The following is a 24,635-nucleotide window of genomic DNA, read 5'->3' as shown; positions in this document are numbered from 1 at the left end:
AAGATTGGACCAGCCAAATCGCCTGCGGCAGCGAACATACATAGTGCTATACTTGTAGGTAAGGAAATATATGTCTATAAGTTAGCCCATAGCTCTCAATGATCTCCTTGTAAGACATGAGCTCTCCTTCTGCATCCAACACATGGCCGAGGTACACTATGCCCTGGGAAGACCAATCCTGAAAGCCAAAAGTAGAAGACCCGGGGGAAAAGTCGGGATTACCTCTGATTGGCATAAGATAAGCATTTTGTCGAGGAACAAACAAATGTTTAGCCATCACCCTCCACGTATGTCGAAGAGGGGATAGTAAAAGCTCAACCAACGGGGGATAAGCTACTTTAGAGGTATCCGCCTGCAGTACATAACTGAGCGCGATCGGCGCCACCAAGGCTCTATCTACCGACAGATTAGTATATGTTGGCGTTCCTAGGAGCCAATCCCAAACAAGTCAGAGGTTCCCAGCCACATTATAGAGGCGTAAATCGGGCACCCCAATCCCACCTCGTCCCCAGCGAGTCCGTAAAGAGTGAAGGGGAATACGCGCCTTCCGGCCCCGCCACAAAAACTTGCGTAAAGCGCTCTCCAACTTTCTCTGATCGAAGGTCTTAAGAAAAATGGGTAAATTTTAAAAAATAAAAAGCCATTTAGGCAGGAGCAGCATTTTAAACAAATTCAGACGACCTAGCAGAGAAAGAGGAAGAGGGCGCCAGGTGTCCAGTTTGTCCATAGTCAATGTTAATAAATGAGAGATGTTTTTAGAGTACAATAAGGACAGCTGGGTTGGGATTATAACTCCCAAATACCGAATCTGGGAGGGTGCCCACAAAAGGGGAAAGGTTGGCCCCCAATCAGATTGAAGTGAAGCCGGAAACGACATTGCCTCAGATTTCCCCAGGTTCAATTTAAGGCCCGCAAAGGAGCCAAATTCTGAAATCAACACTAACAAGGATGCTAAGGAGCGGACAGGATCTGTCAGAAAGACCAAAATATCATCAGCGAATGCTGCATATTTAAATGTTTCTGACTGAAATCGGATTCCCTTAATAGTCGGGGCCACCCGGATAGCTGCCAACAAAGGCTCAAGCTGGAGTACAAAAAGCAAAGGAGAGAGGGGGCACCCCTGTCTAGTGCCCCTGTAGATGCAAAAAGAATCCGAAAGGGAACCATTAACTGCAATGGAAGCCTTGGGATCCTGGTACAACAGATGTATCGCCTGCAGATAAAACCCAGTAATACCCACCATCTGGAGGACGTGAAAAAGATAAGACCACTCCACCCGGTCAAACGCTTTTTCCGCGTCTAAACTAACCACCAGATGAGGAATGCCCTCATGCTGACCCAAAGCCATAGCCGTGAGGACCTTTCGAATATTGGTGAGGGCATAGCGATGTCTAACAAACCCCACTTGACCCGGCCCCAACAACCCAGGGAGGAAAACAGCCAACCTGTCTGCCATGATTTTGGCCAGGAATTTTTGGTCCACATTTAAGAGAGATATCGGCCGGTAGGATTCAGGCCGTAAGGGATCTTTCCCTGGCTTAGGTATCAAGGTGATAGTGGCACAGTTCGTATGAGGCGGGTAAGACCCTGACCGTATCAGTGCATTAAAGGCGGAGGTCAAAGAGCTGAGTAAGGAACCCTGCAGAGCTTGATAAAATTCAGTCGTATAACCATCGGGCCCAGGGGTCTTATATCGTTTGGCCGTGGCGATGACCAAACGAACCTCAGCTTCAGAAATGGGTTTATTCAACTCGTCCAGTTGTGCCACTGTTAACTGAGGGAGGTTTACCTGACGACAGAATTTCTCAAGGCGGTCCCCATTAACGTCCCCGTGAGAGTATAAAGTAGCATAAAACTCACGAAAAGAATGTATGATCGAGGGATTATCCTGCACCAGCTGGCCAGAAGCATTATAAATGGCCGGGATATGACGAGATACTTTCTGGGATTTAACAAGATTGGCCATCATCCTACCCGGTTTATTCCCAAAACAGTACAGTCGATATTGGTAATAAGTCCACCCCTTCTTAGCTCTATCATGTAGTAACGCATTAACCTCAGCTTGGACAGCCAAGTACTCTGCTCTAGCCGCTGGGGTCGCAGCAGTTTGCAAGCCCTGGCGAGCGTGCCTCAGTTGAGTAGACAAAAATGCATATTTTTTAAATTATTTGTGGGAAGGGTGTGGCCAAGAGTGTGTGCAAGGCTGTAAGGTTCACCTATGACACCTAATACCCTTGCACCAGCTCTAGCTATACTGGCTCCACAAGAGAAAGCAATATTCCATCTGGAGCTGTGCTACTTTGGGTTAGTGGCTCTCCCCGGTCTCGGCCAGGGCTTAATTTTCTCTTTTTATAAGCCCAGGGATCAGCATGTCCCCCCTCCTCTGGAATTGGTAGGTGGAGCAGAGCCTGGGAACCATCAAAGCAGCAGACTTTGTAGTCTGCAGTCAATGGGAATGCACTAGAGTGGTAGGAGGGTTGCAGAGAAGTGGAGGCAAGCTACAGGTACAGGAAGGAAGGGGTAAGCCAGGAGGAAGTGCCTACACAGTGTTGGAGAGGTGACTGTACTGAGCTCTGAGAGAAGCAGTTGGCTGTGGAATCAGTTCCTAGAGAATGGGATTGGGAAAGGGAGGGGGCTACTGCAGAATGGGGAATGGCTGGCAGCAAGCAAGAACCTTACATCATGATGCAGCAGTGCTGGAGTGGGGGCGCTCAGCAGTACAGCATTAGCTTGTCAGAGAGAATTTTTGTGTGTCTGTGTCAGAGAGAGTAAGAGAGAGATACATACCCATAAACACTTTGTCTGTGAGAGAGAGTGTGTGTGGGGGTATTTCTTTCTCTGACACAGACACACACTCTCAGTGCGTGGGTGTGTCTTTGGTGCCTGAGAAAGAGTATGCGTCTTAACATAAGAACATAAGGCTTGCCATGTTGGGTCAAACTAAAAGTCAATCGAGCCCAGTATCCTGTTTCCAACAGTGACCAATCCAGGTCCCAAGAACTTGGCAGGTATTTGTGTATGTGCCAATAAAGTTTCTGCAATCTAAAAATCTGTGTGTGACTGAGCGTATGTGTGTATGACACTGGCTGGCAACTGGTTCAAGAGCCAGACAGGGAATCCAGGATATATCTCTATAAAGGATATAAGCAGATGTGTAGGGGGCCCAACCAATGTGCATGGATGAAACTGGGGCTGCAGCTCTGCTCTCCCCTGGTCTAGAATGTGCTCAACAGCTTAGTTATTTAGGAAAGATGATGTATATTTTGGAGATATTTTGGTTCAATTCTGCCTAGTTCTAAGGTTAACTTAGTGTGCTTTTGGGAGCTGTTGACACATGTGCTGCAGGGAAAGTGCATGAGGGTATCAGATACCCCATGGGCTGGTTTTGAAAAAATCCCCCGGGCCGATATTTTCCTGCAATCTGCCCTTGCTGCTGAGCTAACATGATTTGGTGGTGATTTTATTATTTTAGGTATTTGTGCTTGCATTGTTCACTTTGTGCTTATTTAACTAACTATGAATGTTTTTTTAATTGTACAGCTGCCTGGATAAGATGTTTAAAAAGCAGAATATAAAATTTTTATAAATGAAAATGAAACTTACATATGTACATAATATTGAAAATCTTATCTTGTATTTTCCTTTTTCTTAACAAGCCTGAATTCTTGGAATAAAGCTGTGTATGGAAATAAAAGTTTACATGTGTTGTTTTCTATAGATGCAGAGAATTGCATGAAGTGCCCTGAAGATCAATGGCCCAGTGAGAAGAAGGATGAGTGTCTCCCAAGAGTCATAGACTTCCTGTCCTATGGGGATCCCATGGCTGCAGCTTTGGCTTCCATTGCTATTCTCTTCTCCATCATAACTGCCCTAGTGCTAGCAATCTTTCTTAAATATCAGGACACACCCATGGTGAAAGCCAATAACCGGGATCTTAGCTATGTCCTCCTCCTCTCTCTCATGCTATCCTTTCTCTGCTCTTTGTTATTCATTGGCCGTCCTGAAAGAGTTACCTGTCTGCTCCGACAAGTTGCTTTTGGGATCATTTTTACAATTGCAGTTTCTTCTGTGCTTGGAAAAACTGTCACAGTTGTCATTGCCTTCAATGCCACCAAGCCCAGCAGCAAGTTAAGGAAGTGGGTAGGGACAAGAGTCTCCAGCTCTCTAGTACTTCTCTGCTCCTTGGGTGAAGTTGTGATATGCATTGCATGGCTGCTCATCTCTCCTCCATTCCCAGACTATGACACACAGTCTGAACCTGGGAAGATGATACTTCAGTGTAACGAGGGGTCCACCATTGCATTTTATAGTGTGATTGGGTACATGGGCTTCTTGGCTCTCTTAAGTTTCATTGTGGCTTTTCTAGCAAGGAATTTGCCTGACAGTTTCAATGAGGCCCAGTTTATCACTTTCAGCATGCTGGTGTTCTGCAGTGTTTGGATCTCCTACATCCCAGCGTACCTGAGCACCAAAGGCAAATACATGGTGGCAGTGGAGATCTTTGCCATCTTGGTTTCCAGTGCTGGATTGCTGGGCTGCATATTCATCCCCAAGTGCTACATTATTCTATTCAAGCCAGACCTAAATACAAGGGAGCATTTAATTCGGAAATAAAATTCTAACAAAATTAACTGACACTATGAAGTTAGCAAGTAGCTCATTTAAAACAAATCGAAGCAAATTCTTTTTCATTCAGCACATAGTTAAGCTCTGGAATTCACTGCCACAAGATGTGATCCAGCAGTTAGTATACCTGGGTTTAAAAAAGGTTTGGATAAATTCCTAGAGGAAAAATCCATAAACTGCTATTAATTAATAAGCAATAGTAGCTTGAGATCTATTAAATGTTTGGGTTCTTGCCAGGTACTTGTGACTTGGTCTGACCCAGTATGGCATATCTTATGTTTTTAGGATTTCTTCTTCATGACCATGAACATGGTGTTTATGTCCCCATACAATATGAGAATTACTCTTTTAGGTAATCAGAGTCATTTTATTTTACGTGTCTTTATGACTTCTCACATGAGAAAAGTACTTGATCAATTTCAACCACTTGTGTTTGTTCGCATGAGGAATAATGTTTTGGGTTGGAAGGAAAGAGGATGTGTTCCAAGAGAGGCTAGAATAATTTGGAAAACAAAAGGAGTTGAATAGAATATCACAGGATTCCATGTTCTGTTTTATAATCAATAAAGTGAAGCCACATTTATGGAATAATGTAGTTTGGTCTACTCATGTTTTTCCATCTCCCACTCCCAGATCCACCTGTGGGTAGACTGGACCAGACAGCAATTGGGGATTGTTTGGAAAAATAAATCAGCGCTATTTAAAAATAACCTTTTAGGCATTATGTAATTGTCAGATATTCATTCATCAAGGGGAAAATTTTCCATGAGTTTTCTGAGAGTAAATGGATGTTAAAAACCATGGAAATAACCACTTTGAAACTTCCCCATCTCCTATGTGGAGAAAACAGGTGAGTTTAGGCTGAAGGTGGGACCATGGTGGGTACAGTTAGGCATGTGAGAGGATTTCAGCTTTAAAACTCCTGGGACATTTCTCTTTGAAAACTGACTTGCATGTACATGGGTACAAAGTACTTGTTGGATCACAATCTCAGTGACCACTGCAAAACGTTGCTTTTCCCCGATAGGCCGGTTCCCCAGCAATCCTTTTTTATTTCTCACCAGACATATTTCTCTCTTTTCTCTCTCAAGTTAAAAGTATTGTGCTTTCAGTGGCCCCAAATTATGAATTCTTTGTATCTTTCCATTACGCAAGGCCTGCAATCTTATAATCAATAAAACTGAAGTTGTATGCATTAGAAATTGAGATCATCATCCTTTCTTTAAATCCTTTCTAACACGTCAGTGTATGTAACTGTGTGTAATACTATCAAAGGTTACAAGAAAACCAGGACTGAATTAGAAATTATTGCTGCCCACATTATAAAACATAAACATATAAACATAAACAATATAAAAGGATTTAATGCACCCAAAGCATTCTTCAATCTCTTGGGAGGAAAGAAGGCATGGAAAAATTAGATAGAAGTATCCAAATAATTGTCTGACTTCAATAAAATATATGAAATTAACATTTTCCTTTGGAATTGGAATTTAAACATGCTTAGACTAGACTCAGAGCAAGAGTAATGATAGCTGAGGATAATAGAAGAAAAGAAGGAGGGGACTGAATATTTGTTCAGTCATACAGACCTTTAGGGGGCCAAAGAGAGGATAATATAAGCCACTGATCAAAGAGTGAAGGTATAGATGCATCAAGTTTCCAAGAAAGTATTCATCTTCCAAATATGCTAGGATAAACCTGCATAGAGAGGCCATGGATACAGCCCTAACAGAATTATAAGGCTGCACTGGTCTTGCAAGAAGACTGTGGGAATCTGTACTTTTTCTTTTAACTGGATAATCGCAGAATGTAGTGTCAAGTGAACATTGGTCTGTGTCATGCAATTTGTCTTATGGGATCTGTGTTGTCTCTGTTTCTATTTAATATTTACACTACACCATGATGTAGAAATTATTAGAGCAGCAGGTCTCCATTATTATTTGTTTGCAGACGATGTATAGCCATAAATAGTTTATGGGTACTTCTCAAACTTTGTTTTGCCAGTTGGCCATGCCCACTTCCCAGGTTAAGCCCTGCCAATCAGCATTCAAGTCCAGGTAAAGCCCTGTCCCTTTTCCTTCCCTAACTCCACCTCTGTGGTGTCATCCATCATACCCATTCTCCGCCCCTTTCGTCCCTTTTTGATGATGTCACTTCCAGACACAGCCCCTGTCTGGCCCATATGGATGACACAAAATAAAACTGGAAATACGTTTTTCAAGATGGTGGGGGGGGGGGGGGGGCCGGGAGACAGGAAATGATGTGCATCCAAGATGGAGGCTACTGTGGAGGGGCTAGAAAATATGTTACTATTGTGCAAGCATAGTAATGGGTGGGGCTATGTCATATGTCAGCAAAGAAGCAGGGCAAGGGAGTGGGGAAAGGGGTGGGGCTTAACCCTGGAAATGGACATACCCACCTGTCAAAACTACTGTCATACCTTTCATTAAGTAAAGACAGTAACTTAAGATCAATAAAAATGAAGACCTATAGATTGGAAATTCAGATCCCCAGTCTGATTTTAAGATCCATAGAAATGGCTTTATTTTACTACTGCATCAGGGTCTGGTTTGACTAAAAGCTGTGAACTAAAGAGCAGATTTCATCTGCAATTAGTTCTACTAGTTTTGCCACCTTGGGGATTTCTACCAAATCTGCTCACTTTTGTATTTGGTGATCAAGATTGATTTCAGTGCCAGAAAAAAATCATAGAAACTATAATAATGAATAAAATTACAGAAAATTTATATAGACATGATGTAATGGGGGCATGGCCAACATGGATTTACTCAAGGGAATTTTTACTTCACCAATCTGCTCCATATTTTGATGGGATTAAGGAGCATGTGGATAATGGTGAGCTGGTGGATTTAGTGTATTTGGATTATCAGAAGACATGTGACAAAGTCTCTAATGAGAAACTCCTGAGAAAATTAAAAAGTTATGGGATAGGAGGTAATGTTCTCTTATGGACTGCAAACTGGTTAACAGATAGGAAACAGATAGTATGAGTGAATGGTCAGTTTTTTTCAAAGGAGGAAGGTAAACGGAGTAGCTAAGAGATTTGTACTGGGACTGGTGCTTTTTAATATAATTATTTATTTATTTATTTATTTAACATTTTTATATACCGACCTTCATGAAAGAAAATTCATATCAGGTCGGTTTACAGATAACATGAGGGGAATAACAAAGTCAACCATATAACAAGAAATGAAAGTTACATATAACAAGGGGTATTAACCTGGAGGGCTAGGATAGCCGGAGCGATAGAAGGCATAACTGAACAAATTAGATAATACAATAATATGATGAGAAGAGGCATAAGTGTATAGGCTACACTTATAAACTTATAAATACACTTATAAACTTATAAATGATCTGGAAAAGGGAACAAGTGAGGTAATAAAATTTTCAGACAACACAAAAGTATTCCAAGTTCTTAAATCACAAGTAGATTGTGAGAAATTGCAGGGGGACCTTGTTATACTGGGAGTCTGGGCATCTGAATGGCAGATGAACTTCAATGTGGACAAATGCAAAGTAAGGAACATAGGAAAAAGTAATCCACAGTGTAGTTACACAATGTTAGATCCCATAGTAGGAGTTACCACTTAGGGAAAGCATCAGGGCATCATCATGAACAATACTTTAAGATCCTCAGTTCAGTGTACAGCAATGGTAAAAAAAAAATAAATCAAACAATATTAGTAATTATTAGGAAAGTAATGGAGAATAAAATGGGGACTGTAAAATGTTTCAAACAAGCCTTTTTGGGGGTAATGGTTTGCACTATTAGTAAGTTATACACACTATTTCCAAAAATGGAAAATATATGAACCCCTGCCCCCCAAAAATAAACCTCTGAAATGAGAAACAAACAAAAAAATTCCAAATAACAAATAAATGAAATGAAGTTGAAAAGAACAGGGCTAATGTAAGAGAATTTGATAGTCTAGATGAACCTTTGATTATGCACCCCCTCACCCAACTTACTTATCAGTGGCAGCTCCAGCACAGTGCTTATTCTATCAGTTATAGAGGCTCCAGCACAACCTCATGTTTGGCATTATTTGCTCTGGGCCTTGCAGTGGCTGGAATTTGCTGCCCCAAAATATTGGCACTCTAAGCCAGTGTTTCTCATCTCAATCCTTTAGGCACACCTAGCCAGTCAGGTTTTCAGGATATCTACAATAAATGTACATGAGATAGCTTTGCATGCATGGTGTTGCGCCCATCGGTCTCAGATGGCTTCAACCTCTATGCCTCATCCTTTTCTCTGCTCTCCCCGCTAGCCTTGGAAAGATGGCCACCGCCATGTCTGCAAGCCGCTCTCTCAGGCATCCCCGGAATGGCTACGGCATTGCCTACCACCATGTTTCTCCTAAGGCCTCCTACGGTGCGTGAGCGCACGCCACCCACATCTTTATTCCAGCTATGGTGCGAACCTGGGGGGGCATCCTCCTCAAGTGACGTCATGCCATCCGGGTATTTAGCCTGCCCGCATTTGCTAGCTCATTGAGTTAGCAAGGATTGATCTCGGCCAGTCTACGCTACTCTGCCGCTTTTGTGCTGCCGCTGGAAGCCCTTCTCTGCCCTTTGGGGTATTCTCTAACCTGGGTACCCGCTCTTCGGGGGCTCTCTGCTTTCTTTCAGGTGCCTTACTGGGATCAGGTACTTGCTCCTCGAAGGCCTGCTCTCCCTGCCTCGGTGCCTGTTACCATCGACTTCTGCCTGGTGGAATAGCTAACCTTACAGCTACATCTAGTGAGTAATCTTTCTTAGTCAATCGATTCTCATCCACAGCTTGCCTTGCTGGGAAACATTCACCTGCATTCCCAATACCAACTTGGTGAGACTGGTCTCCTCTGCCGAGGGTCCCTAGACTGCTACATCTGGAGCTACTCACTACTGCCATCTCTGGCAACATTTTATCAGCTATATAATAAAGACAGAACTCTGTGTTTGTGTGTCCTGAGTCTAGCTAAGTACTGTGGCTCCCCATGGGGCTCCTCCCCGTGGGCGTGGACATCTGCCACAGTACCCAAGAATCCGCCCAAATACCTCAAAACCATAACACATGGCTTCCATTGTATGCAGATGTCTCATGCATATTTATTGTGGACATCCTGAAAACTTGACTGGTTAGGTGGGCCCCGAGGACATGGTGAAACTAAAAGTTTAATTATACCGCTCTGTCCAATTTAGCTTATAATATACTCATCAGACTGATTCTTGCAATGTTTTCAAGAAGATAAGCGTAAAAGTCAAGGTTTCCTAATTAAACAAAGATGTATGTTCCTTTTTCACAAGTTACAAAATGTGCTCTGCTTGTAGATAATTATAATTAGAACCTATGTCATGCAAATCTGTTGATTAATCAGGACCTAAGACATATGTTGCCTGAATAAAATGCAAAGATAAAACTGTGATTGCTTAAGATGAAATAAAATATTTTGCTTTATCATGCTGACTTTGTATGAAATGAATTTTGAAATGGCCACTGAGAGCCAGTTCAAAGTATGGCCTTGTCCATGTAATATTGAAATATTACATGTAAAATAAATTTGGTAGCATTGTATTGGAACAAACTTATTTTTCTATTTTATTGTGGAGCAAATAAGAGGGAAAAAATAAATCTTCACAGACTGGGTTGAGAAGCACTGCTCTAGGCCAGCGATTCTCAACCAGTATGTCGCAACACCAGTGCGTCGCCAAGCACCAGCAGGTGTGTCGCGGCTCCCGGTGTCCCAATGCCCCACTTGTGCTTTCCTTCTCCCCAGGGGCAGGGCCGAGGAGCAGAGAGATGCTGCGCACCACCGCCGGAGGCCAGGTCGGCGGCGACTGAAGAGTTGGAGAGACCCTGTGCGCCACCGCCGGAGGCCAGGCCAGTAGCGGCTGAAGAGCAGAGAAACTCTGTGCGCTGCCGCCGGAGGCCAGGCCAGAGGGGCCGAAGAGTGGAGAGACGTGCGCCGCTGGATGCCAGGCCAGCAGTGGCTGATAAGCGGAGGCCAGGCTTATTGGGCCAAATAATGAGAAGAGGCTCCATGTGAGCTTGTGTGTGTATGAGTGGCAGCTTTGTGTGCCTCTGGTAGAATGGGTGCCTGGGTGCATGAGTGAGAGCTTGTGTGTGTGTGGTACAATGGGTGCGTGAGTGACAGCTTTGTGTGTGTGTGTGATAAAATGGGTGCCTGGGTGCGTGAGTGGCAGCTTTGTGGGTGTGTGTGTGTGTGTGTGTGTGTGTTGTAGAATGGATGCCTGGGTGCATAAGTGGCAGCTTTGTGTGTGTGTGTGTGTGTGTGTGTGGTACAATGGGTGCGTGAGTGACAGCTTTATGTGTGTGTGTGTGTGTGATACAATGGGTGCCTGGGTGTGTGAGTGGCAGCTTTTTCTGTGTGTGTGTGTGTTGTAGAATGGATGCTTGGGTGCATAAGTGGCAGCTTTGTGTGTGTGTGTGTGGTACAATGGGTGTGTAAGTGGCAGCTTTGTGTGTGTGTGTGTGTGTGTGTTAGAATGGATGCCTGGGTGCATAAGTAGCAGCTTTTTGTGTGCCTATGGTAGAATGGGTGCCTGGGTGCATGAGTGAGAGCGTGTGTGTGTGTGTGTGTGTGTGTGTGTGGTACAATGGGTGCGTGAGTGGCAGCTTTGTGTGTGTGTGTGATAGAATGGGTGTCGGTGCATGAGTGGCAGCTTTGTGTGTGTGTGTGTGTGTGTGTGTGTGTGTGTGTGGTAGAATGGGTGCCTGGGTGCGTGAGGGGCAGCTTTGTGTGTGTGTGGTAGAATGGGTGCCTGGGTATATTAGTGGCAGCTTTTACATTCGGTAGAATGGGAGCAAGAGCATTTTGTGTGATTGAGAACTTGTATGTAAGTGAGAGAACATTTGTGTGATTGAGAGGGAGACTGGTCAGAGGTGATGAGTTTCTGTGGGAGAGAGACAGACTGGTCAGGAAGATGACTGGTGTGTGTGTGTGTGTGTGTGTGTGTGTGTGAGAGAGAGAGAGAGAGAGATACAGAGACTGGTCAGGGAGGTGACTGGTGTCTGCGTGAGAGAGACAGAGACTGGTCAGCGAGGTGACTGGTGTCTGTGAGAGAGACAGAGACTGGTGAGGGAGGTGATGTGTGTGTGGGTGGGTGTATGTGTGTGTGTGAGACAAAGACTGGTCAGCGAGGTGACTGGTGTCTGTGAGAGAGATAGAGACTGGTGAGGGAGGTGATGTGTATGTGTGTGTGTGTGTGTGTGTGTGTGTGTGTGTGTGTGTGACAAAGACTGGTCAGGGAGGTGACTGATATGTGTGTGAGAGACAGAGACTGATCAGGGAGGTGACTGGTCTGGATGAGACAGAGACTGTGTGTGAGTGACTGGTTGTGGGCCCTAAGGAAAAGGTTTGTGAGGACAGAGCTTCAGCAGGCACTGCTGCTTCTGGTGAGTGCTAATTAGCCTGCAAGGGGAAGGAGTAGGAGAGTTGCTGGAGAGGGTAATAAAGGTGGCTTTTTAAGTTTATTTTTCTTGATTGACTGCCATTTCAATTATTGGGTATTATGTGATGTGTCTGCTGTTTTGAAATATTGTATTGATATATTTGGACAATTTTTAATAATTTTTATGAGTTCTTAATTGTTGAATGTTATTCTGTTCAGCAGCTGTTTTGTAACATTTATTAGTATAGTTTTACAATTATTTCTGAGTGGGGATCTATAGCAACTTGGCTTGTTCTGTTTTCCTAATAGAAGGTATATTAGTGTTTAGGGCCTGGTTGCCTTTTCATAGATAGGATTGATACTGTTTCAGTGTGTTTCATAATACAGGTTTAACTTTGTGCAGGTTAGTTTATGTGCATTATTATGTTAGGTGTTATATTTCTCTTTCCATTTCTCCAGGTTCTCACTGCATGCAGAGTGACTATTTTTGTTTCCCATTCTAGTTTCTGTCTCCATATTTATAATTTGTGGTCTTTCTGTACTTGGTGAAGGTCAGTTCTGGGTGTGACCGAGGTATTTTACTAGCATGTAGGCATTTGTATCAATCTTATTTGTTGTGTTTTCACAATAGGATATGCATTAGTGGTAGAAGATTACTGTCTTTTCTTAAGAAGGGCTATTGTGCCTGATAGTAAAGGGAGTTTGTTTTGCTTTTACTGAGATGTCATCAGAACCAGAATATCTATTTTTGTATGATGAGTTGTATGGGTAATGCCCTAGTTCTCCTCTGCACCCATTTTTGGGGATCGAGGGGGTTCCTGAGGATGCAGAAGGTATATTTACATTTTGCCCCATGACGGTCACATGTTCAGTGTGTCACACATGTGTGAACCATGTGTCAGGTGTGTCCTGGCCAAAAAAAGATTGAGAACCATTGCTCTAGGCAACCACCTAGTTTGATGGAAGCACCAACCCTGGAAAATGTATGTCATAATACCTCTGTATTGCTTCATGGTATGACCTTAGCTAAAGTACTGTGTGTAATTCTGGATGCTGCATCTAAAAAAACATATTGAAACAAGAAATATACAGAGAAGTATGACCAAACGATTAAAGGAATGAAAGTGCTTCTCTATGAGAAAGGCTGAAAAGCAATGGCCTCTTCTTGGAGAAGAAATGGCTGACGGGAGATAAGATAGAGGTCTATAAGATCATGCGTGGAATAGAACAGGTACATTGTAAATCAGTTGCTTAAACCTTTAAAAATAAAGGGGACAAAATTCAAACATTTAACTTTAGATCTTCTGGGATTAATAGCCAGCAATAGTAATGAGGGTAAACGACAATGCGGAATAAATCAGTTCACAGGATTCTCAATCAAGCTGCAGGGTATAACTCAGTTTAACATGTACCCAAATACTAGAGTTCTATATCACAGAATTAGGGAGACACTAGTAAAAAGTATCAATCAAGAAAAACTTGCTAATGTTGCAAAAAACCATTTTTTATGTTGCTTTCACTCAAACATTGTTTATTTAGAAAACTGCGGAAAACCACATAATTTTATTTTAAAAAATTAAACCTTTATTCTAAGCAAAATTGAAGCCCCACTTGTCTCTCATTTCATAGAATTTCATCATAGTTTTGAGGATATTAAGTGGACTATTTTATAATTTATTCCACTTCATTGGTGTGGAGGCGATCGAATTAAGAAACTTAAAACAACGTGAACAACAATGGATCTTTCGCCTCCAAACAGTTATCTCTTGCGGTTTGAACCGAGAAATTGAATGGTCATCATTTCGGTGAACATCCCTATGGTACTATTAACTTTTCTGCCATGAAGTGAATGTGCGCTCTGATTGAAGTACCAGCAAGGGCGCGAACCTCAGGGGCATCCCCCTGACATGACCTCATCCGCTTCCAATATTTAAAGGTCTCTATTTGCATTATCAAACTGAGTTAGCAAGGGGTTGGTATGGGAATGTGTCTCGCTACCTTCAGACTACTCCCCCCAAGCTACTCTGCCTCCTCGGACTTACCAGAGGTACCCGCTCCTCGGGGGCCTCGCTCTTTTCTTTACTTTCAGATTACAGATAGGAACCGGTACTCACTCCTCGAGGGCTCATGTTCCTGGACACTCTGAAGATTCTCTTCTGCCTGGAAGCTATTGCTACTACAAACAATTATGAGTTACCATTGCTCTCTCAGAGCCTAACCTGGAACCAGGTACTCGCTCCTCGAGGGCCTAATCCTTTCCAGCTCCTGAGCTTCCTTGAGACCTTATGTGAGTTTTGTCATCTAGTTCTGTTCATGAACTCTGCCTACTCTGCCTACTCACTTTCTATAGTTTCTCAACAGCTCAGCCATCCTGGGATCGCTGTTCCAGTACCTGAGGGACTTCAGCCCTGCTGGGCATATCAGTTCACTACTGCCACCTCTGGTGGTTTCAAAACCTGTTTAATAAAAAAACTAATGTGTGTCTGTCTCCACACTCAAGCCTAGCTGGTGGTCCCTCTCAGGATATCCTCCTGGGGGTGTGGTCATCTGCCACCGGCCCAGGGATCCACCCACAAGTATAACAGATTCATTTCAGATTGCTAATTCCAGTGGATCCGGCTTATTATTGGGACGCTGCAACTCCAGTGGATTTGGTTTATTATGGGATGAGATTAACTCCATAGATCCGGCACATTTCTCTGCCTCGCAGGCTATACCGGGCCTGGCCCAACGCATCTCAGAGCAGCAAGAAACTTTGGAGAAACTTACTACAGCATTTCATCAGCTACACACAAAGAAGATTCAAGGCTCCAACCAAGAAGGTCAGTTACAGGAGGTAACTTTGAAAATTGCAGTACCACTGGCAGCTCCAATTTGCTTTTCCGTAGAAATCCAGAAGACCCGGGGCTTTTTGAACCAGTGCTGCTTGCACTTTACCTTACAGCCTTCCTTATTTTCCATGGTTCTCTCTAAGACCTCCTACATCCTGTCATACTTGGATGGGAGAGACCTGTCATGGGCATCTACCTGTGGGAACGCAAGGACCCTATTTTGCAGGACATAGAAGGATTTATGACTTGTTTAAATCTGTTTTTGATGACCCTGCTCGTATTTCTGTTGCTGGGTTTGCTTTGGTGGACTTGAAGCAAGGCAACAGATCATTGGCTGAATTTGCCATTGAATTCAAGACTCTTGCAGCAGAACTTCGCTGGGACCTTAAATGTCTCAAGACTTTCTTCAGCAGAGGCCTGGATATCCACTTAAAGGACGAGCTGGCCGCTCACCAGACACCTGACTCGCTGGACGAATTAATAGCCTTGGCTACCCAGATTGATCACTGGTTCCGAGACAAGGTGAAGGAGCTCTGGCCTAAGGTATTTCCTGGGTTGAAACAGGCCAGTACTACTGCTGCACCTCGGATGATTCCAGTAACTTCTGCTGCTGATAAAGATGAACCGATGCAACTTGGTCATGGACACTTGTCCTCCAAGGAGAGAAGATTTCGGAAGGAACGCGGCCTGTGCATGTACTGTGGTCAGCCCGGCCATGATGTCTCTACATGCCACATTTCATCCGGGAAATGGATGGGCCTAAGTCCCGCGGGAGGACTGTTCTTGGGCAATATTGCTTTCTCTCCTCCGCTCTCTCTTCCAGTCTCCGTGATCTGAAAACTGGCTTCGGTTCAGACCCTTGCCCTGATGGACTCAGGGGCAGGAGGCAACCTTATTCTCAGACGTCTAGTGGAAGACCTGAGGAGTCCTTTCGTCAAATTAGAAGATCCATTATTGCATTACAACTTGAAGATCTCAGTGATGTCCACAGCAGTTCAACTCATGGCTGCTAATATTCATAGCGCCTATACGTTCCCTTTGGCTCGAAAGTGCTCAACATCAAATAACCGTCTTCACGGATCATAAGAACCTTGAGTATCTCCGCCATGCACAACGTTTGAATTACAGACAGGCCAGGTCGTCTTTATTCTTCAACCATTTTGATTTTGTGCTTAAGTATCAAACTGGAGATCGAAACACCAGAGCAGATGCACTGTCACGCTCGTTTCACTCAGAAGATGTGCCTGATGAACCACAGCACATAATAGATCCGAAGAAGATATCTCTGGCAACCAGCCAGTCTGTTTCCGCTGGTGATGCCACCATCTCTCATCCAGCTACATCTACCTGAGAGTCATCTTTAGAAGTGGGTTTTGAACGTACGCCAACATCACCAATTCCACTGAAACCCTCAGTGACGTTCACAGCAGCTCCATCCGTTGCTGCCGATACCATCAATAACACTCTGCAAGATTCTACCAAGTCTCAAGATCTACCTGTCATTAATGCAGAAGACGACTTAGAAATTAAGATCAAAGAGATTCTGGATGTTCGAAACAGAGGCAAGACTTTTGAATACCTTCTGATTTGGGAAGATTTTGGCCCCGATTTAACCTCTTGGGAGCCTCAGACCAATATCTTGGACAAAGAGATGCTTCATCAGTTCCACCTCGCGCATCCTTCTAAACCTAAGCCTGGTACCCGAAGAGGAGATTGCCCTTTGAAGGGGGTACTGTTACGTCCGTTGCTGCTCGACGCCCTCACTCCGCCCTCTTTACCTCTGTGACGACTCCCTTCGGGTATGATGGACGGTTGGCTGCCGCAGCGTCTCCATGCTGTCGCCCTCCGGCGTTCCTGGACCGGCTTGACGCTGCAGATCCACCATGTTGCCTGAAGACCTAGGGCGCACGCGCGCGTGCTCTGATTAAAGTACCAGCAAGGGCGCGAACCTCAGGGGTGTCCCCCTGAGATGATGTCATCTGCTTCCAATATTTAAAGGTCTCTATTTGCATTATCAAACTGAGTTAGCAAGGGGTTGGTATGGGAATGTGTCTCGCTACCTTCGGACTACTCCCCCCAAGCTACTCTGCCTCCTTGGACTTACCAGAGGTACCCACTCCTCGGGGGTCTCGTTCTTTTCTTTACTTTCAGATTACAGATAGGAAACGGTACTCGCTCCTCAAGGGTCCATGTAGCAATAGCTACATGGACCCTTGAGGAGCGAGTACCGTTTGTAGTAGCAATAGCTTCCAGGCAGAAGATTCTCTTCTGCCTGGAAGCTATTGCTACTACAAACAATTGTGAGTTACCATCACTCTCTCAGAGCCTACCCTGGAACCAGGTATTCGCTCCTCGATGGCCTAATCCTTTCCAGCTCCTGAGCTTCCTTATGTGAGTTTTGTCATCTAGTTCTGTTCATGAACTCTGCCTACTCTGCCTACTCACTTTCTATAGTTTCTCAACAGCTCAGCCATCCTGGGATTGCTGTTCCAGTACCTGAGGGACTTCAGCCCTGCCGGGCATATCAGTTCACTACTGCCTCCTCTGGTGGTTTCAAAACCTGTTTAATAAAAACTAATGTGTGTCTGTCTCCATACTCAAGCCTAGCCGGTGGTCTCTCTCAGGATATCCTCCTGGGGGCATGGTCATCTGCCACTGGCCCAGGGATCCACCCACAACTATAACAGATTCATTTCACAATTATAGCTTTTTTTGAGATTCGGCGACTGGAATTGTACACAGTATTCAAGGTGCGGTCTCACCATGGAGTGATACAGAGGCATTATGACATTTTCCGTTTTATTCACCATTCCCTTTCTAATAATTCCCAACATTCTGTTTGCTTTTTTGACTGCCGCAGCACACTGAACAGACAATTTCAATGTGTTTTCCACTATGACACCTAGATCTCTTTCTTGGGTTGTAGCACCTAATATGGAACCTAACATTGTGTAATTATAGCGGCCTCGGAGGGAACGGAGGCGGGCTGCGCGGCTCGGCACACGCAGGCTGCCAATTTTGTGCAGCCTTGTGTATGCCGACCCTGGATTTTTGTTTGCCCTGGTTGCGCGAACTAAAGTACGCGCGCGTGTACTTTTTAAAAATCTGTCCTCTAGTGTCTGTTGTGGATGCGCAATGGTAAGCAGATCTGGTTGGCCTGATCTCCTTGTCTGGTTATAACATTGATAGCCTCAAACTCTGTGGTTCTGGAAAGTAATGTACTGCAATAACAACAAACATGAACCTGCTAAGCCTTTTTTTTAAAAAGGGGGATCATGTTATAGCGTTAGCAGCTGCCACTTGCTCCTTTGTCTCCTCGTCCCAACTCAGAACGTTTTGACCCATACTCGTTACCCCTTTTGGTCATTATATCTCATAATAGTAATTACACAAACTTCATTCTTGGTATAAAATGGCCGCAGCTTTTATTTTTAAACATAACATGATAACATTTGTAGGATACCCGAGCCGGCAGTATGGTCATGCTGCTGCCCGCCGAGTGTACCAAGCAAGGCAGCCTGACGATGTGGGCCCCCCGCCTTGTTCCCAAGCAAGAGGGTCATCACCTTATACGCCTACCGGCGCCTAAGGCTACCCCGCTGTCATTTGATGACACCATCACCACGTGTAACTCCGACTGCACCTTCCCGGGTACCCACCAAAACATGAGGTAGGGGGGGAGACCCTTGCCTCGTGTCCCCCACTAACAAGCTGTGGCCATTTTATCTGACTTGTGCCTCAATGACATCTTGTAGGGTTGCATTGAAAATGTCGTATCCAATGTCAGATAAATGTATCTAGTCAGGTCTGAACAGGCCTGGGGACATGTCGTCGGCCCACTGATGTCTTATTTGTAGGCCTCCCATTTTTTGTAACCATGCCTCGATCTGTCTGTTAACTTTCTTTCTCCCTCGCCCCATAATTTGGAATGTTTCCATTTTGGTCCGGCAATAATATCCGACCAGCAAACCCGGGCACTTGGGAATAGTGCGAAGATGCTGGCCAGGTCACTTTTTATCATCTGAACCAAGCGCTTACATGTCCATGTACGCAAGTCATTGCCTCCCAGATGGAGTATTAGGGCATCGGATGGTGACCTCGCATCCTTCAGGTGACGTAGGGAAGGCAACAACTGTTCCCATAGCATGCCGGGTTTTCCTATCCATTCGATGCACCAACCTTTGGGCGCCAGCCCCAAGTGAATTCCGTAAGGGTGTTCCTTTGCTCTTTTTGCTGCCCATCGGACATACGAGTGGCCAATAATCCAAGCGATACTTTGTGTCTGACGGGCATCTGAAAGAAAATTAACAAAGCTTGTTAGCCATGTGAACTCCGTCCAAATGGAAATAAGGAGTTGACCGCATTAGATCACCAGCGGCCAATTATTTTGATTGTGTCCGGTTTAAGTCCAGCTTGTGCCGCACTTATGGCGGCGCTGATTCTAAAAGAGTGTGTGGTGAAAATTTTTGGGTCCATCTTCATCCGCGTTACCGCAACGCGTAGGATTGTGGAGAATTGGAATCTGGTGAGAGGCGTACCGTTAGCATGTATTAACAGGTGGACACCGCCCTTGGGCCGCACAGCTAGATACCTTCTCATATTATGTATTGGACATGTAAAGCATTCAGGAACTTTATTGAGTGATAACGTGGTGTCTCGGCCATCTTGATCTGTTTTCGATTTTTGAATAGTAATAGTTATTTTAGAGGGGTGTAAATGACATTCTTCATTAGCAATCCGCTATTTCCTTTGTCTTCCTTGTTGGCGGCCACCAGTTCACTCACTCTGAATGCTCCAAAGAATGCCAATGAGTAAGCAAGGCGAAAAAGTGCTGTTTCAAAGCAGAACAGCAGATATATGATAATTGTGTCAATAATGTCCTGAGCATGCTGTGTGTGATGGGATGCCTGGAATCGGGGGTTGACCCTTCTTTTCAACCCATTTGGTCATCATTGTTTTGATAAGGAAAGATTTGGTGGGATCACCCCAACCACGAGCTTTGGTAAAGAAAGCTAGTCCGGCCATGCGTTTTTGAACAGTGTTTCTTGTTACACCGGCAAGCTTTGAAGATGCAATGTACGTGACCAAGAGGTCATCGCTTATTGGGCCTTGCTTCCAACCCATCTCATGTAAGAAAGTGGCCACAACTTCGTAGCCTCGGCAATAGGACCTCCAATCTTGTACGCTATTTATAATTGTATTTAACTATGTTTTATGTTAACATATTTGTATTTAACTATGTTTTATGTTAACATATTTGTACAGCCTACCCGTCTTCTCCCTCCCACCTTAATCCCACCCCCTCCTCCCCGCTCCTTCCCTGCTCTCCCCCTCCCCAGTTTATCATATCAAGTTCATTGTAAAGCCCTGTTGGTTAATTATTGTTCTATGGAAACCGATGTGATGTTTTCTTAACGAATGTCGGTATACAAAAACCTTCAAATAAATAAATAAATAAATAAATAAATAAGTGGATGGTGCAACAGATCTGCGAATTAGGTCCGGTATCATTTCTGTCCAATGTGCCTTAAGCGTGCTGGCATTGGTGTTCCCATTTCGTCTGCTGTTGGTACCTATGTGCGAAACAAAGTCCATTTAGCACAGGATAAGGAATTCGCAGCGCCATTACGTGTTCCCGGCACATGTCTAGCGGGCAGCGTGATGTTATTATGTAAAGCTTCTAACACTATCTCCCATAGCAAATTAACAACCATTGGGCACTTGGCCGATTGAGAATTTAATACGTGCACAACCACTAGGTTATCACACCAAAAAATAATGTGTTTATTTTTTAACCTCTCTTTCCAGAGGACCAGGGTAACCAAAATAGGAAAGAGTTCCAGAAACGTGATATTCTTGGTAAGTCCTTGTGATATCCATTCCTCGGGCCATCTTTCAGCGCAGCATGCATTTTGGCAAATGGCTTCAAAACTCCACCCGATGGATGCATCGGTGTGAATATTTAAATCCACATTGGATAAAGGTGCTCCCTGTAGGATGGATATACCATTAAAGTTGGCAAGGAAAGAGTTCCATATACAGAAGTCAGCACGGATGTCTTCTGATAAACGTAGAAAATGATGTGATCATTGTACTCCCACTGTAGCCGCAGCGAGCCTCCTCATGAATGCTCTCCCCATCGGAATGACGCGGCAAGTGAAGTTAAGGGAACTGAGAATGGACTGAGCAACCCGTAAAGTAATCTTCTTAGCTGTGGTAACCTGCTGGATAATGATTCAAAACTTGTTAACTTTCTCTTCTGGTAACTTGGCAATCATCTTGTGAGAATCGATTTCGATTCCTAGGAAGGAGATAATAGATGTCGGACCTTCTGTTTTTGTGGGAGAAAGGGGAACACCAAATTCCTCGGAAATCTTCTGAAATGTCTTTAAGAGGTTGAAGCATGAGTTAGCCTCTGTTGGACCCACGAATAGAAAGTCGTCCAGGTAATGGATAATGTTGTGCAAGTCTGTCCTTTGCGTGGTAACCCAATGTAGGAATGAGCTAAATAATTCAAAGTAAGCGCATGAAACGGAACATCCCATGGGCATGCATTTGTCAAAGAAATAAAGGTCATTGAATTTGAAACCTAGTAACGGAAAACTGTTAGGGTGGACTGGCAATAACCTGAATGCAGATTCGATGTCCGCTTTAGCCATGAGGGCACCGTATCCACACCTGCGCACCAACGCTACAGCGGAATCAAATGAAGCGTACTGAACTGAGCACTCTTCTGGAGGCAGATGATCATTCACCGAACCACCAGGTGGGAAAGAGAGATTCTGTATCAGTCGATGTTTCCCTTGTTCTTTTTTTTGGAATGACAGCCAATGGGGAGAAAAACATGTGCCTGAAAGGTTGTTCTGTCAACGGACCAGCAATTCTACCTAGCACAAACTCAGCATCTAACTTGGATTGAACGATATCCTTGTGGTGGGTTGCCGAGCACGCATTTGTGTTATGCAATTCCTCGATGCTACCTTGGAAAGGAATAAGGAAACCATAATGAAAACCTTGAACCAATTTATGTGCCTAGTTCCGATTAGGATATGCGTCCAACTATGGTAGCATTGCTTCCAATCGGATGGGTGAGAACACTTTTTCAAAGAGGGATACTGGAGGTAGCATTAGGCTTACTCCCCGCCGCCTGTTTCTTAGGACATTTTGTGAACGGATGAGGAGCGGCGCATCCTGTGCAGACATGTTTAAATTTGCAGTCTGGGAAGGTACAGACTGTCTTGTTGAACCGCCAACAGGTATTATCTTGTCCCGGTGTTTGTCTTGGGGGAAACTGGCCGGCGATGCACTCCTTGTAAGCCGAGATCTTGTTCCATGGTCCAAAGGTTTTCGGGTCATCTGGTTAATCCATAAGCTTACATCTTGGGTACCCCAAGTCATAAACCTATTCTCCTCCATCTTGTCCCAGAATTGCTCATCATAGTTGAGCCAAGCCCAACCGTCATGCTGTTGGTAAGCCCGCAAAATGTTGACAGCGTAGCTCAACATAGGACCGTATTGAGTGGGATCGCAATGGCCAACCACACTCATCGTGTGCATGAACACCATAATCCAGTTGATAATGGTCTTTGGTATTTTTAACTCTTTGGCCAAGGTTACAGATCCGACTCTCTGTTTTTTCCTGTCTTCGGGCTTTCGCCGCCCATGTAGAATGGAAAAGATGTCAATGTACTTGCGCTGCTTGATTTTCTTTCTTAATCTCTTGGGCACACCCTCCCATAGTTCAGACACCGTGGTTAACGCAGGCGGACCCCTGGAATCCTTGTCAGGGAAGTTAGCGGGTATCTGCATGTCGCTGTCACTGGATGAGTCAGAGGTGGATGAAGAGGTGTAACTGCTAGAGCTGGAACTATGCCTACGCTTGTGCTTAGACCTGTGCTTTGATTTTTTAATAACTGCAACTGGCAGTGCCTCAGACTGTTGAGCATGTAACACAGACTCACCGGTATTGGGCAGATTGTCATCAGGGCGATTGCGAGCTTGAGAGCTGGTGGAAGGCCGTGCATCGTCAGTACTGGTGTGATGCGTGGGTATGCCATCTCCGTGACTTGATGGGTGGACTCCCTCTGCAGCCTTGGCATAAGTGGAAGGGCAGTAAGGTGCTTCTGTGACGTAGCCTTCGGGAAACGGTGAGGGGCGGTGCGTGAGCTCCCTCGCCTGGTTACGGTAGGTGGCCTTTGGTGGCGATGGCCAATACCACCAAATGACCGGTCGTAGCATCGTCTGCTTCGGCCCCGAGGATGGGCTCCTTCCCACCGGCTGTGTTCGTGATCCCAATCTGGCTGAGTGTACAGGAAGTCGTTATCCCATGGAGGTCTCGCATACCAATCTGCATCTTCTTCGTTCCACGGTCTTCTAGATCTGTTGTCGTGTGCCGGTGGATCAGAGCTATATTCAGTAACAAAAGGAAAGGAATCATCTCGGAAGAAACTGAGGTCGTCATTCCTGTCATCACGAGGCTGCACGGTATCAGGAAGTACGTGACGTGTCACAATCGGAGTTTCAGATTCTGAAGTGAGAGACCGCAATACCGAAACAGCGTTGGCGGGAACTGTGACGGACGTATTTGGAACCTCGACATCCAGTGGTTGTGCTGTATCAGGCATCCTCTCCTCCTCCTCATGACGATTAACTCCCCTAACCGGTCGGCTTCATCCGTGGCTTCGTCCTCTGGTTGGTCTTTTTCCAGAGCTTCTTGTGCAAATAGAGTGTTGTAAATTGTCATGCAGGTCAGCCTGCAAGGTGTGTTGGTCCACAGGCCCGGTATTAGTGTTGATGGCCCTGGCACTGAGGTGGCTTGCAGTCTTCTTTCTCCCGGTCTCGGCCTTCCCGGGAAGGTGGCTTGCGCTACTTTTTCGCCTGGTTCTTCTAGGGGCCATCCTATATAGAGAATGCAAGGGATTCCTGCTAAAGCATAACATGAGAATTTAATAAATGTATATGGTGGAAGGTAAAAGTAAGAAATTATTACAGTAATATATATTTAACTATCAATTGACATGGAATGTAAGTATTTATTAATTATATAGAGAGAGAAAGAATTTTTTTTTTTTTAGCAGAGCAATAATCATAAATGATGGAAGGACTCAAATCCCAGTCTCCCGGCTCCCGGCTCATAACAGTGCAGTAACCACTAGTCTGCCTGCAATCTGATACAAACCAAGAAATATGAAATATGGTAAAGCTGCACAGGAAAATCCTTTAAAGGATGGCAAGTTGTAGGGATTATTCCCCTCCCCAGTGAAGTGCTAGAACCAAACAGGATGCACATAAACCAATTCCTTCCCCCCCCACCGTGAGTTGTGAAACAGCATGAACCTAATTGTAAGCAAGAGACATGCTGCTGTGTGAGACAAATCATGGCCCCTGGAGCATGGCCAGCGGTCGAACTCCATAGCAGCACCAACTAGTCCCGGCAGGAGGAGCAGAAACGGTGCATAACGAGCAGATCTGCAAACCACATGGAAACAATCCTCCAAACCCTCACCCCACCACAATGGGGTAACTCCTGCTCCAGAAAGCAAGCTCCTGAATCCAACTTCTCCATCCATTTAATATAATTTTTTTTTTTGAGCACAGCCCTGTGCAGACACAGGCCCAGGACACCCGGGGGGGGGGGGGGGGGGAAGGAGAGAGAAAAACCAGTCGTGGGCAGCCTGTACCGCGGTCACCTGGGAACTGGGGTCGGAGGAGAAACGTAAGCAAGGAGAACAACGTGTCCCATCCCGTCCCGCCACA

The 24,635-nt window shown here is 44.8% G+C and overlaps 1 pseudogene; it reads left to right on the top strand.

Moving 5' to 3' along the window:
• The window catches only part of LOC115083305, a 198,798-nt pseudogene extending 176,067 nt beyond the window's left edge, over positions 1–22,731 (top strand).
• The last annotated feature ends 1,904 nt before the right edge of the window (positions 22,732–24,635 follow it).

The sequence above is a fragment of the Rhinatrema bivittatum genome, chromosome 2 (assembly GCF_901001135.1).
Source record: "Rhinatrema bivittatum chromosome 2, aRhiBiv1.1, whole genome shotgun sequence".
Classification (NCBI taxonomy): Eukaryota; Metazoa; Chordata; class Amphibia; order Gymnophiona; family Rhinatrematidae; genus Rhinatrema; species Rhinatrema bivittatum.
Note: the sequence above shows the minus strand (reverse complement) of the source record. Positions and strands in the feature narration are given on the sequence as shown.